We start from the raw sequence: 12229 nt of genomic DNA, 5'->3' as shown, positions 1-12229 counted from the left end.
TAGTAGACATTCCACTCCAGCTTCTCTACCATTAGTACACCTCCTCGATATAACACTGTCCTCGGGAGCCAAAAAATCTTACCGTGTTATAGGTGAAACCACGTTATATCGAACTTGCTTTGATCCGCCAGAGTGTGCAGCCCCGCCCCCCTGGAGCACTGCTTTACTGCATTATATCCAAATTCGTGTTATATCGGGGTAGAGATGTACAGTGCACTATGTTGCTTTGGAGTGGGGGCTCTGGGGTGGGGATGAGGGGCTTGGGGTGCAGGAAGGGACTCTGAGCTGGGACAGAGGGTTGGGGTGTGGGAGGGTATAGGGCTCTGGGCTGGGGGTGTGGGTTCTGGGGTGGGGCCAGAAATGCGGGGTTCAGAGTGCGGGAGGGAGATATGGGTTGGGGCAGGGGGTTGAGGTACTGGGTGGTGGTGAGGGCTTTGGCTGGGGGTGCGGGCTCTGGGGTGGGGCTGGGGAAGAGGAGCTTGGGGTGCAAGAGGGTGTTTCAGGTTGGCTGAGGGGTTCAGAGTGCAGGAGGGGGCTCATGGCTGGGACAGGGGGTCGGGGTACAAGAGGAATTTTGGGGTATGGGCTCTGGTGGCGCTCACCTCAGGTGGCTCCCCACAAGTGGCGACATGTCCCTCAGCTCCTAGGCAAAGGCGTGGCCAGAAGGCTCTGCACGCTGTGTCTGCCTGCAGGCACTACCCCCGCAGCTCCCATTGGCTACGGTTCCTGGCCAATGGGAGCTGCAGAGCCAGCACTCGTGGCATGGTGGGAGCAGCACACGGAGTCCCCATAGCCATCCCTCAGCCTAGGAGCCAAGGGACATGTTACCGCTTCCAAGAGCCGCACAGAACCAGGTAGGGAGCCTGTCAGCCCTGTGCCAATTGGACTTTTAACGGCCCTGTCATTGGTGCTGACCAGAGCCGCCAGGGTCCCTTTTTGACGGGTGTTGCGGTCGAAAACCAGACACTAGGCAACCCTATGCACAGACCGAGGAACCCAGAGACCCTGGAGACGCTCAGACCACAGCATCGGGGACAGGGTAGGAAGTAGCCCAGGGAGACCAGCCCTTGTGCCAGGTGACATTAGCGTGTTTCAGTCAGATCCCTGCTGACTTGGTGCAAGTACACTCGCCACTGCCAGAGCCCTGGGCTGAGACTCAGTGGAGAAAGGAGGGCCCAGGCCCCTCCCATGGCTTCCATCCACCCCTAGGTGGGGGTCCACGTCTCTGACTAGCCACTAAGCCGCACAGCCCTGCGGAGAAGGGCGGCCTCATAGGCTCTGGGCATTAGGCCATTCCACCCTGAAGGAGAGGGCAGACATAGTGACGGTGGCCACTAGGTCACCTAGCCCTGTGAGGAAGGGCGACCATATAGATTTTGGCCATTCGTCCTCACTGACCTAAGGGTATGGGTAGTTAGGTAGACTTAACCATGAAGCTACAATGCCCTTGCCGCACCCCCAAAGGGAGATGGCGTGCACTTGCTCTGTGACAGGTTGCTACAAATATTTGGATTTAGCAATGAATATATCAGCAATGTGTCTGTCACTGACTTATTTCCAGTATAATAATTTTTAAGAGATGTTTATATATCTGAAGAGGTTGTGGGACAAAGATACAAGATGTGGGCAAGACAAGAATTCCTTCAGGAACGTTAGCTTGTGAAAGCATCATGTGGTATCACTACTGCACCATCCTTCATAAGTCATTTTATGAGAGCCAGAGTGCTTAATTTCCCTCGAGCAGCGCAAACGCTGGCATTGGTGTTAGAGACATGAGAAGTAATAGTTTGCTTTGTATAGGCAAAAGGCACCTTCAGGGCTCTCCATCCAAAGTAGGTCTATGGACCAATGTACAGCACACACCAAGGTGAATAGAATGGGAGTAGGGGAGAAATGGTGGTGTCCTTTATAATGAACTAAAATGCCTTAATTTTTTTTTTTCTGCTGCTTCGGCCCACTTCCCTTAAAAATACCAGGAAGTGTCATGTTGTGTGCAGCTAGGGTTGTCCACTTTGGCTGGATGAATTCCTAGAGGGTTCATCACATGACATTACCTTTAATTAAAGATTAATCTTTAATTCCTGGAGACCCCAGGACAATCCTTGAAGGTTGGGAACCTTATGTGCAGCGAGGAGAAGGGTTGATTGTTGTTGGAGGACCAATTGGCTGACTCAGCTGAGTATGGGGAACTTTCTCAGTTCTTAACTGTGAAGGGGATGCAGGGGTACTGGGGCCTTAAACAGAGCTTTCTGCCCAGGGGGTTTTAGTTTAAAAATCTGTTCAAGAGTTTTAAACAATTTGAATAAAAATCACTTCCCTTTTCAGTTAATCAGATTTGACTTCCTTGGTATCTGACGTCATAAACTTCTAGTTCTCCAGTCACAGTCTTTCAGAGTAAGCAAGACCTGAATTTCTTAACAATCACTAAGCAGATCTGCACACGCTTCCCTAACCTCCCCCCAGATTAACAAAATAAAAATTAGCCAGGTCCTCTACAGACCATAAAGAAGCCAAGAGGGCACAAACTCAACATCTGTCCTTTACATGTCACTCTTAAAAAGTGAACCCATCTGTGGTGGAAATATGATCATATACACAGATTGTGCAAAGGTACTCCCCATTCTGATAAGGGTCGGTTCTGTAACAGAAACATTGGATAACTTAGCTGTATGTTTCTTCACAGCGGGGCAGCACATATGTGTAGGGAGCTCTATGACTTACACACCTGGCCTTAGGAAGAAACCATCCTACAGAGGGACACACATGTTACTTTCCTCAGAGACTGGGATTCCTCATAGAGAAGAAACATGTTATTTATTACAGTAAATAAGGACACTTTTAACATCATGCAAATCCTGTTATAACAATTCAGTGGAGGTAACTTTTAGGGAAAAAAACCACAAAACTAATTACAGTTTCCATGAGGGAATAGATCTCTGCTAGTCAGAATCACAAAAGGAATTTCTTCAAAGCCTGCCTGCTTCCTATCACAAAACATTTATGGGATCAAGAAAGACACATGTCTGGCCTCTATAGCAGGCCTCCGCCCTGGCAGGGAAAAGCACTTTGTAATCCAAGCTCCTATTTTTTTTTTAAATTTTCACTTTAACTGTCATGACGCTGAAGAAGACCAGGCCCACAATCCAAATATAATTACATTCTTGAACCCTATAAGTTAGACTGACTTTCATGCCATTTAAAAATGCTGTTCCTCATTCCAGGTGTTGCACAATCTGCCACTGCATCAGAATGGCCTTTCCAGAAATAAGACTCCCTCTTGCTTTTTGTATAGCACTTTTCTGTCTGAGGCAGTGACAAGTTACAGCCAAAGAGCTGTCTGTGACATGCTTTCATCTCTTTACTGGGAGCCATGCTACATGCCACAAAATGCTACAGCCTCTTCTTTTGTTATTGTCGGAACAATTTTCATTTTGTTTTGCTCTCATATGAGGGAGATGAAATCCTGACCCCTCTGAAGTCAATGGGAATTGGCCATTGATTTAAATAGGGCCAGCAATTCACCCATCATGTTTGGAAACAGTAAGTACAATGCAAGCTGCACTAGCAGACAGCCCCAGTAGGCAAACTCCTGTCTTATGCAACCACTTTAAAATATCCTTCTACCTTTTCGGCTGCTTGTTTTGTCAGCAATAAATATTCACCTCTTCAGCACAATTAATGACCTGGACAAACTAGTCAGTACTTCAGAGACCCCTGCTATCAGTGTCCACATTCCCATTGCCAGCATCGATGTTCACACCACCAGTTCCAGAAGTGACAACGGACAGTCACTAATGTTGAACAAAATGCAGAGCAGTCACAGAGGGTCTGAGTCTCCTCTCACTCACACCAGTGTAAATCATGAATAACTCCAATTAAATTAATCAGAGAGCCCAATTCTTTCCTTCAGTACAGGCAGGGCCGGCTCTATCTTTTTTGCTGCCCCAAGCAGCAAAAAAATGCGCCGCCCCGCTGAGCCCCCCACCCCCGCCGAGCCGCCGGAACCCCCCCTGAGCGCCGCGCCCCGCGCCGCCCCCCGCCAAGCACCGCTGGAGCGCCCCCCACGCGGAATGCCGTGCCGCCCCCCGCGCNAGGGGTGCTATTTCTATTGAGCGAACTTTATATGGAGTTGCTGCAAACCTATGCCTGGCAGTAGAAAAGAAGCCAAAATTTTTGCTGTGCTGCATTTTAAAAATGACAGTGCTTCATCAACAGCCTTTTTTTATAGATCTGATGTCAGGAGTAAAGATTTCCCACTGTAGCAGAAATGTGATAACTCCTTAGCAGCAGGGATGTCTAGAGCTAAAAGAGATGCGTACAATTGTAGTAGCAGACAGCTATTAGGAAGTGAAAACATTTGGCTAACTCAGAGCTAGAATCTATACTTATCTGGAAAAAAAAAGAGCATGTTTTGCAAGGGAAATTTGCTTTGACCTTTAGATAAAGACAGCCTCTGCCAGACAACCAGTTTTTGCTGAAAACTGTTTAAGATACATTTCATGATGAAATCAAGACTACAGTTTACCTGTACAATGCCTTGGTCATGTCTGGCAAAGATTTAAAAGATACTCATGTGAGCGAGTGTAATCCACGCATTAGTTTCTGGACATAAAGACCTTCTGAGTGTGTAACAAATCCCCACCCTCTGGAGTCTACATTTAGATCTCTGCGCAGAATGATTTGTAAGATTGCATGTAGCCAGGCGACACTGTATTGACTAAATATGTACAGTAAGAATAAATAATTAAACATTTTGCATTTCTATAGTATGTAGCTCTTTCCATTCAAAGGACTCTATGTGCTGCACAGAGCTGTTCATGTTTCTTGTTTTCCACCAGAGGGTAGTATACAAATAGATAGTACATGGGCCTGGAACTTGACACTTTCAGGCAACCTGTGCCCATTGATGTGTTGTCACAGCTGCAGTAGGTATAGCTGTCTGGCCTAGCATGGTTCTGGGAGAATGATAGTGTCCCAGGGGAACAACTGTTTTGGTGAAGAGGTCATTGACAGCTCTCAAACACAGATTAATTGCACTGTGAAAAACTTGTGTATCAAATGGCAGACTTCAGCCCTGATTGTGTTTGACTTGAACATTCTTAAAACTTTGTTATTTCCTAGTGCTATGATTCACTGCATAATAGGGTAAGGAATAGAAAAGAGCATGGGCCGGAACACAGTAAAGACTAATATCCTTCTCTCAGTCCAACATTCTAGTCTGAAAAGACGTCAATGATTGAAACGGGAATGGGAGTGACGGACTCTCATTGTGCTTATTGTGATGGCATAGGTAGGTTCTGGCACTAGAATTACTACAGTGTTACAGAATTCCAACAAGTCCCTGGCTCTCAGGCTTATTCAGACACTTGGGCTCCAATTATAGTGATATCTTGCTCTCAGACCAATTAAAATTTCATAATCTCTCCACCAGCCTTGGTGGACAGAGTGTTATGCTAGGTCAAGAAATATCTTCTAGCTACACTACTTCTCTAGGAAGTCTTTAGGCCCTTGAGGAATTGTACCTATATAGAACCTATGAAGAAAGGCTGTAAAAACATAGAACTTGCAGCTTCCTTGCAGCCATTTTTGCAAGCTATTTTATTCTACATTTGGGGGCAAGAAAATTAGGCTTTGAAATGTGAGTTGTAGATAAGGCTGTGAGGAAGCTTAGGATCACAGCCTTAGGTGAAAATAAAGCTGTAATACATGAAGCATTAAAAAGGTGAAGCATAACAGCAGCCTCCAAAGACTTCTGAACAGCTTCGAGGAAGCCTGCCTTTTTGCTGTGATTTTAACATGAGTTATACAGCACTAGGAAAGACCTGTTTCTGATACCAGAGAAATGGTTGCATTGTTATTTTCTGCAATGTACCAGGGGCTTTATTTTAATCAGTGGTAGCTGTCGTTTGGTCACCTTTTTGTTAATAGTGTTATTGATTATATAGCACCTTTTGCAAATCTCACAGCACTTTATAGGATTAGGGGAAATCCCTAAAGCAAACTTATTTTTTCCCCTAAAGAACACTTTCACTATAGGCCAAATCCTGAGGTCTTTAATTAGCTCTTACTCAGTCCTTACTTAGGCAAAATGCCAACTGGCTTCAGTGGTGGTTTGACCATAGACTAACTGGGTACATCAAAATTCAGCCCAGCAGAACTTTTGCCTGAGTAAGGTCACTGAGTAAATTGTAGGTTTTTTCCCTGTAAGCAGAGAATCTTTATAACCAGATTTTTTATTTGCATGTTGCATTTCATTGGAACAATTTGGGACTTTCATCCCATGCAATGGGCTAAATACCAGCAGAGTAACTGCGGGCAAATGTTTCCATGCACCTGACTTCACTATCAGTGAAACTCCTTGGAACACCCCTCTACCCCCTTGTGAGCCCCTCAGTCTAATTGGCAGATGCTCCACAGCTGTTTTAGGGGGCTTCCAGCTCTCCCTCTGTGCACAAAGCCACTGTGGTCTCCAATGCCAATTCTACCTTCTGATCCCAGCTCTGAAAAGCATCACCTCTCCCAGGCTGATTCTCAGCCTGTGAAATCTATTGGGGACCAACAGCAAGGAGAGAACGGGCCCAGTAAGAATGCAGGCTGATGAAGGATGGGGGTTCTCAGCAAGAATGAAACTGGATGGGTTTGATCTTGCTTTTGCCAATAGTCTCAACCCAGCGCCAACTCCAAATACGGTAAAAGAGAATGTCCCCTCTCTGGATTCTGCCACTCCCCTGCCAACAGACAGTGCCTAGAGCTAAAGCCCTGAAACAAGCACTCCTCAGTGGTGTTTCTAGGACTTTATCCTTTGAGGTGGCAAAGAATTTTCCCAAAAGGGACACTTCCCCACTCACAACTCTGCTGTTTGAGAATGGTTAATTTAAAGAAGAGCTGGGCCCCAGCTGCACAGTTTGAACCTAAATTTTCCCAATTTTGCCTGAGGTGGGGATCTGCAGAGTTGGTTCTGTACATTAATGCAGATAGGAGAATGCTGCCAAGTTCAGATCCAGGACTTTGGTGCAGGCCCATCAATGAAAATGACACACGTTGGTGCATTTTACCATGTGTCATTCCTGAAATACTCTATAAGCACTGATTTAACAGAGACTTCCTGATTTGCACACCCCCCTGAAAACAGTACAAACCCAGGGCAATCGCCATTGTCAGAGGCTCAGGTTGAGCCTACGTTATGCTGAAGATATTTGGTTTTACCTCATGACTTGCTTTAAAAATCAACATGGTACAAAATATTGAAACATTGAAGGCAAGTTTGACTTGTGCAGCAGCCTCAGGGGAGCAGCATGCAGTAAACAAAGGGTTTCAAGGCAGAAGAACTATGTTAGTGAAAACAGAGTCACCCCTCTGACTTCTATTACAGGGTTCCAGACAGCACCAGGCATGCCACTGAAATGCTCTTTCTTATTAAGGTAAGCCCATGATTGAGTCACATCACGCCCTCACTGACTATTGCAAACATTAGTCCTTCCCAATTTTTGTTCACCAAAGTGGAGGTCTCACTTGGTGGTAAAACAGCATCATGAGTCAGCCCTGTATGGTTTGTACAATTTCAATGGCTTGCCAGTGCATGTTAGTTTCATGAATGATGTGAGAGGCTGCAGTAGGTATTGGCTGAAAAACCAGCATGCTTGAGTCTGGCTTCCTGCAACCCCTGTGGCCTGAAGCTATAGAGGGGAGGGGGCGTGCTACTATCGTCTGTTGATGAACAGGAGAATGAGCAGCTAAGAGCCACTTGTTAAGGGGTTTACCCAGAACTCCAGATAGACAGATAGGAAAGCAGCTGTCTGTCACTGTCTATTGGTGAACAGGGGAAAGTATGGCTACAGCGAGAGCTTCATTTGCTTAAGCTTTCTACCCAGAAATCCTCTATTGAGACTTTAGGGACCCACCAGAACTGTACATGAACTCTGAATTGGTGGGGTAGTGGGTTGAGGTGAAAAAGAGGGTGGAGAAAGAAATTCTTACCTTAGGGTAAAGAGTTAATCCCTAGCAGCAAGGACTCTGTTCAAGGGTCCTATATGCCATTGAACCTTCAGAGATGATGCACAAATGGCTTTGAGATGAGAGATGGTGCTGAGGTAGCATTTTGTTGAAGCTACAGAGGACAGTAGCAAGACTGAGTGAACACTGGTGAGGGTCCCCCTATCCAGCCACCCACATAGCTGAAAGTACTATAGCTGGATTAGGTGGTGGGGCTTTGGGACTAGATCAGGCAGCTCTTCCCCTTGGGGCTGGAGACAGGCCTGCCCAAGGGCACTTATGGCCTCTGGGACTGATACCAAACCATTAGTGGGATATAGGGGAGGGGAAAAGAGGACAGTGATGTGTTCAAGGGACATTTGTTCATCAGCTGGTCACACCAGCAGGTAAGGAATGGAGTTTATCAGTGGGTTTACCAAAGGTAAATCGTGGCAGACCTTCTTTAAGATGGTAAGTAAGATGACTGATTTTGTAGATAAGGGAATGTGGTAGGTCTAATCTATCTGGACTTTAGTAAAGCATTTGCTATGGTAACACAAGAGAAATTATAACTTGTGTTGGAGAAGATGGTGATTAGTACCAGAATAGTACGGTGAGTAAGGAACTGGCTAAATGGGAGACGACAGTGGGTTGTGCTCAGAGTTCTCCTGAGCTGGAGGGAGGTTACTAGTGGAGTTCTTCAAGGGTTATTCTTGGGACTGATGGTATGTAATATTTTATTAATGGCTTTGGTACAGAAAGTAAGAGTGTGCTAACATGGGCACAACCAGTATTTTCCTAAGGAGGGGGCCCAGGGAGTGCTGATTTGGGGGGGGGGGTCCTCCCTGGGGACAAGAATATGATTGGGGGGCAGAGTGTGTGAATCTCCCCAGGGTTCCACTAGAATTCTCATTCAGAGATGGATTTTGTGCTCTGTGTCTCTGGGGCAGTACCAGGGTCCCCCCTGTGCTGGGCATGGGGGTGCTCAAAGACCCATGGGGCATCCCCATCTGCAGGGGCACAGATGGAAGCTCCTCCCCAGTGCAGAGGGGTATGGGGCCTTCCCCTTCTAGGGACCATAATCTCCTCAAATGCCCTTCAGCCCCATACTCTTACCTCCCCTAACCCCCATGCTGGATCAGCGGCCTGTATCACTCCAGCGGCTCTGTGTTGTGGAATCAGCTGCCATCAAAGGTGCGGAAGAAGCTCAGCAGCCCAATCTCATTCAGTCGCTCCATGCTGGACCAGAGCAAACCACAGGCGGGGCCCAGAGCTCATAATCCCACACACAATGCCTGAGCCACAGAACCGCCCAGCCAAGGAAGCAACCAGGAGTCTCTCAGGGTGAGAGGTGTCTCTGCAGAGTGTGGCTCTGAAGGGTTCAGGCCCTGGATAGCCACAGACAGGGTTTAGATGGACCTGTCTCAGCCTCTGCCCCAAACTGTGATTGTGTTAGTGAGCTGTAGCATCTATGGCCAAGGTGGGGGAGGGCTGGGGACCACATCCTTCCTTGCGCCCCAGTGTGCTTATTAAATATGTTGTTGATTGTGATGGGGGAGGCAGGTACTCCCTTTTACGGACACCCAATTAGCTATAAAATCCCTGTTATTAGCTGTTCTCTACTTGCTTTACCTGTAAAGAGTTAAAAAGTCCATAGGTAAAAGGAAGGGAGTGGGCTCCTGACCAAAAGAGAAAATGGGAAGTCTAGGACTTTCAAAATGTGGGGGGGGGGACTTCCCCTTTGTCTGTCTGTTGTTGTTCTGCTGGGAAGAGGAGCACAGAGCAGCAATGCTGTAAAAAGATTTGGGCAGGTATGGAAAATAATCAGATCATACCTAGAAACTACTCATTTAAAACCCCAGATATGTAAGTAGATCAGGAAATGTCTAGCAGGATGTGGTTAGGTTTATTTATTTCTTTATGGCTTGTGGACTCCTCTGTGCTAACCCCAGGTGATTTTGTTTTGCTTGTAATCTTTACACCGGACGTCAAGAAGCTAACTTGATGCTTAATCCTTGTAATAGGCTTTTTGCTAGGGTAAAAAAAAAAAAAGTTCCAGATGTACCAGTATTTTTTTCTTTTTTGTTTTTAATAAAATTTACCTTTTTTAAGAACAGGATTGGATTTTTGTGTCCCTAAGAGGTTTGTGCACAGGTTGTTTAATTAGCTGGTGGCAACAGCTGATTTCTTTTGTTTTCTTTCTCAGCTCTTCCCCGGGGGGGCGAAAGGGCTTGAGGGTACCCTACAGGAAGGAATTCCCAAGTGTACCTTCTTGAATTTTCAAAAGGGTTTTTGCACTTGGGTGGTGTTAGCATCTACCCATCCAAGGTCAGAGAAAAGCTGTAACCTTGGGAATTTAATACAAGCCTGGAATGGCCAGTATGATGTTTTAGAATCTTTGCAGGCCCCCACCTTCTGCACTCGAAGTGCCAGAGTGGGGAATCAGTCTTGACAATGATACAAAGTTGGGAGACACTGTCAATACATAGAGGATCAGAATATTATACAGGAAGCACTGGATGACCTTGATGATGGGAGTAACAGAAATGGGGTGAAATGTAATAATGTAAACTACAAGGTCATGCACTTAGAGATGAGTAACAAGAATTTTTGCTATAAACCGGGGGGGTTCATCAGTTGGAAGTGACAGAGGGGGAGAAAGATCTGGTGTGTTAGTCAATCATTGGTAGCAGTCCATAGTTATCCTATATGAGAGGGCTATGAAAAAGATAAATGAGATCCTAGGCTGTAACAGGCACAGTATTTCCAATAGCGACAGGGAAATGTTAATACCATTGATGGGGGCATAGGTAAGACCTCATCTGAGATGCTGTTTACAGTTCTGGTCCCCCATGTTGAAGACAGATGAATTCAAATTGGAACAGGTGCAGAAAAGGGCTACTAGGATGATCAGGGAAATGGGGAGCCTATTTTAGGAGAGGAGACTAAAAGATCTTGGCTTGTTTAGGTTAGCAAATCAAATGCTAAGATAGGGTGGGTAAACTACAGCCTGTGGGCCAGATCCAGCCCATCAGGGCTTTGGATCTGGCCCGCAGGATTGCCACCCCCATGGCCCCGTGACACTCCCGCAAGTGGCCGACACCATGTCCCTGTGGCCCCTGGGGATGGGGGGGCAGAGGGCGCCGCATGCCGTCATCGTCTGCAGGCACCACCCTCTGCAGTTCCCATTGGCTGGGAATGGGGAACCATGGCCAATGGGAGCTTTGGGGGAGGTACCCACAGGCGAGGGCAGCGCGTGGAGCCTTCTGCCTCCCCTCCCCCAGGGGCCGCAGGGACATGGTGCCGGCCGCTTCTGGGAGCGGCGTGGGGCCAGGGCAGGAAGGAAGCCTGCCCTGGCCCTGGTGTGTGCCGCTGCCACACCAGAGCCACTCCAGGTAAGTGGTGCTGGGCCAGAGCCCGCATCCCAAACCCTTCCTGCACCCCGCACCCCAACCCTCTGCCTTCACCCCCCTGCCGCACCCTGTCTGCACCCCGCCCAGAGCCCCCGACGCACCCCACACTCCTCCCTGAACCCCTGCCCTGAGGCCCCTCGTACACCCTGCACCCCTCCTCTGCCCCAACCCCTTGCCCTGAGCCCATTCCTGCACACTGCACTCCCTCCCACATGCCAACCCTCTGCCCCAGCCCTACATTCATGGCCCTGCATGCAATTTCCCCACCCAGATGTGGCCCTCGGGCTAAAATGTTTGCCCACCCCTGTGCTAAGAGATGATATGATTGTTCTCTACAAATACATTTGGGGAGGGGGTAAACACCAAGGAGTGAGAAGGGCTATTTTAAGCTAAAGGACAGTGTTGTCACACAAACAAATGGGTAAAAACTGGCCATGAATAGATTTAGTCTGAGATTAGAAGGAGTCTAATCATCAGAGGAGTGAGGTTCTTGAGTGGCTTCCAATAGGAATAGACCGGGTATGGCAGCAAACTACCTAATTAGTTTAAAATGGATCTTGATAAATTCAGGAATAAGATTATATGATGGGGTAACCAAGGGGATTGGACTTGATGACCCAGCAGGTTCCTTCCACAGAGGTGGGTGTTTTACTCATTATCCGTTGTTGCTGTGTTTTCCCAATTTGATTCTGTGTTCACTTCCCCTAATAAAATTTGCCCATGATTCATACCCAACTCAGTGCCAGGGCTGCCCAGAGGATTCAGGGGGCCTGGGGCAAAGCAATTTTGGGGGCCCCTTCCTTAAAAAAAAGTTGCAATACTATAGAATACTATGTTCTCATGGG

The sequence above is a fragment of the Trachemys scripta genome, chromosome 13 (assembly GCF_013100865.1).
Source record: "Trachemys scripta elegans isolate TJP31775 chromosome 13, CAS_Tse_1.0, whole genome shotgun sequence".
Taxonomy (NCBI): Eukaryota; Metazoa; Chordata; order Testudines; family Emydidae; genus Trachemys; species Trachemys scripta.
Note: the sequence above shows the minus strand (reverse complement) of the source record.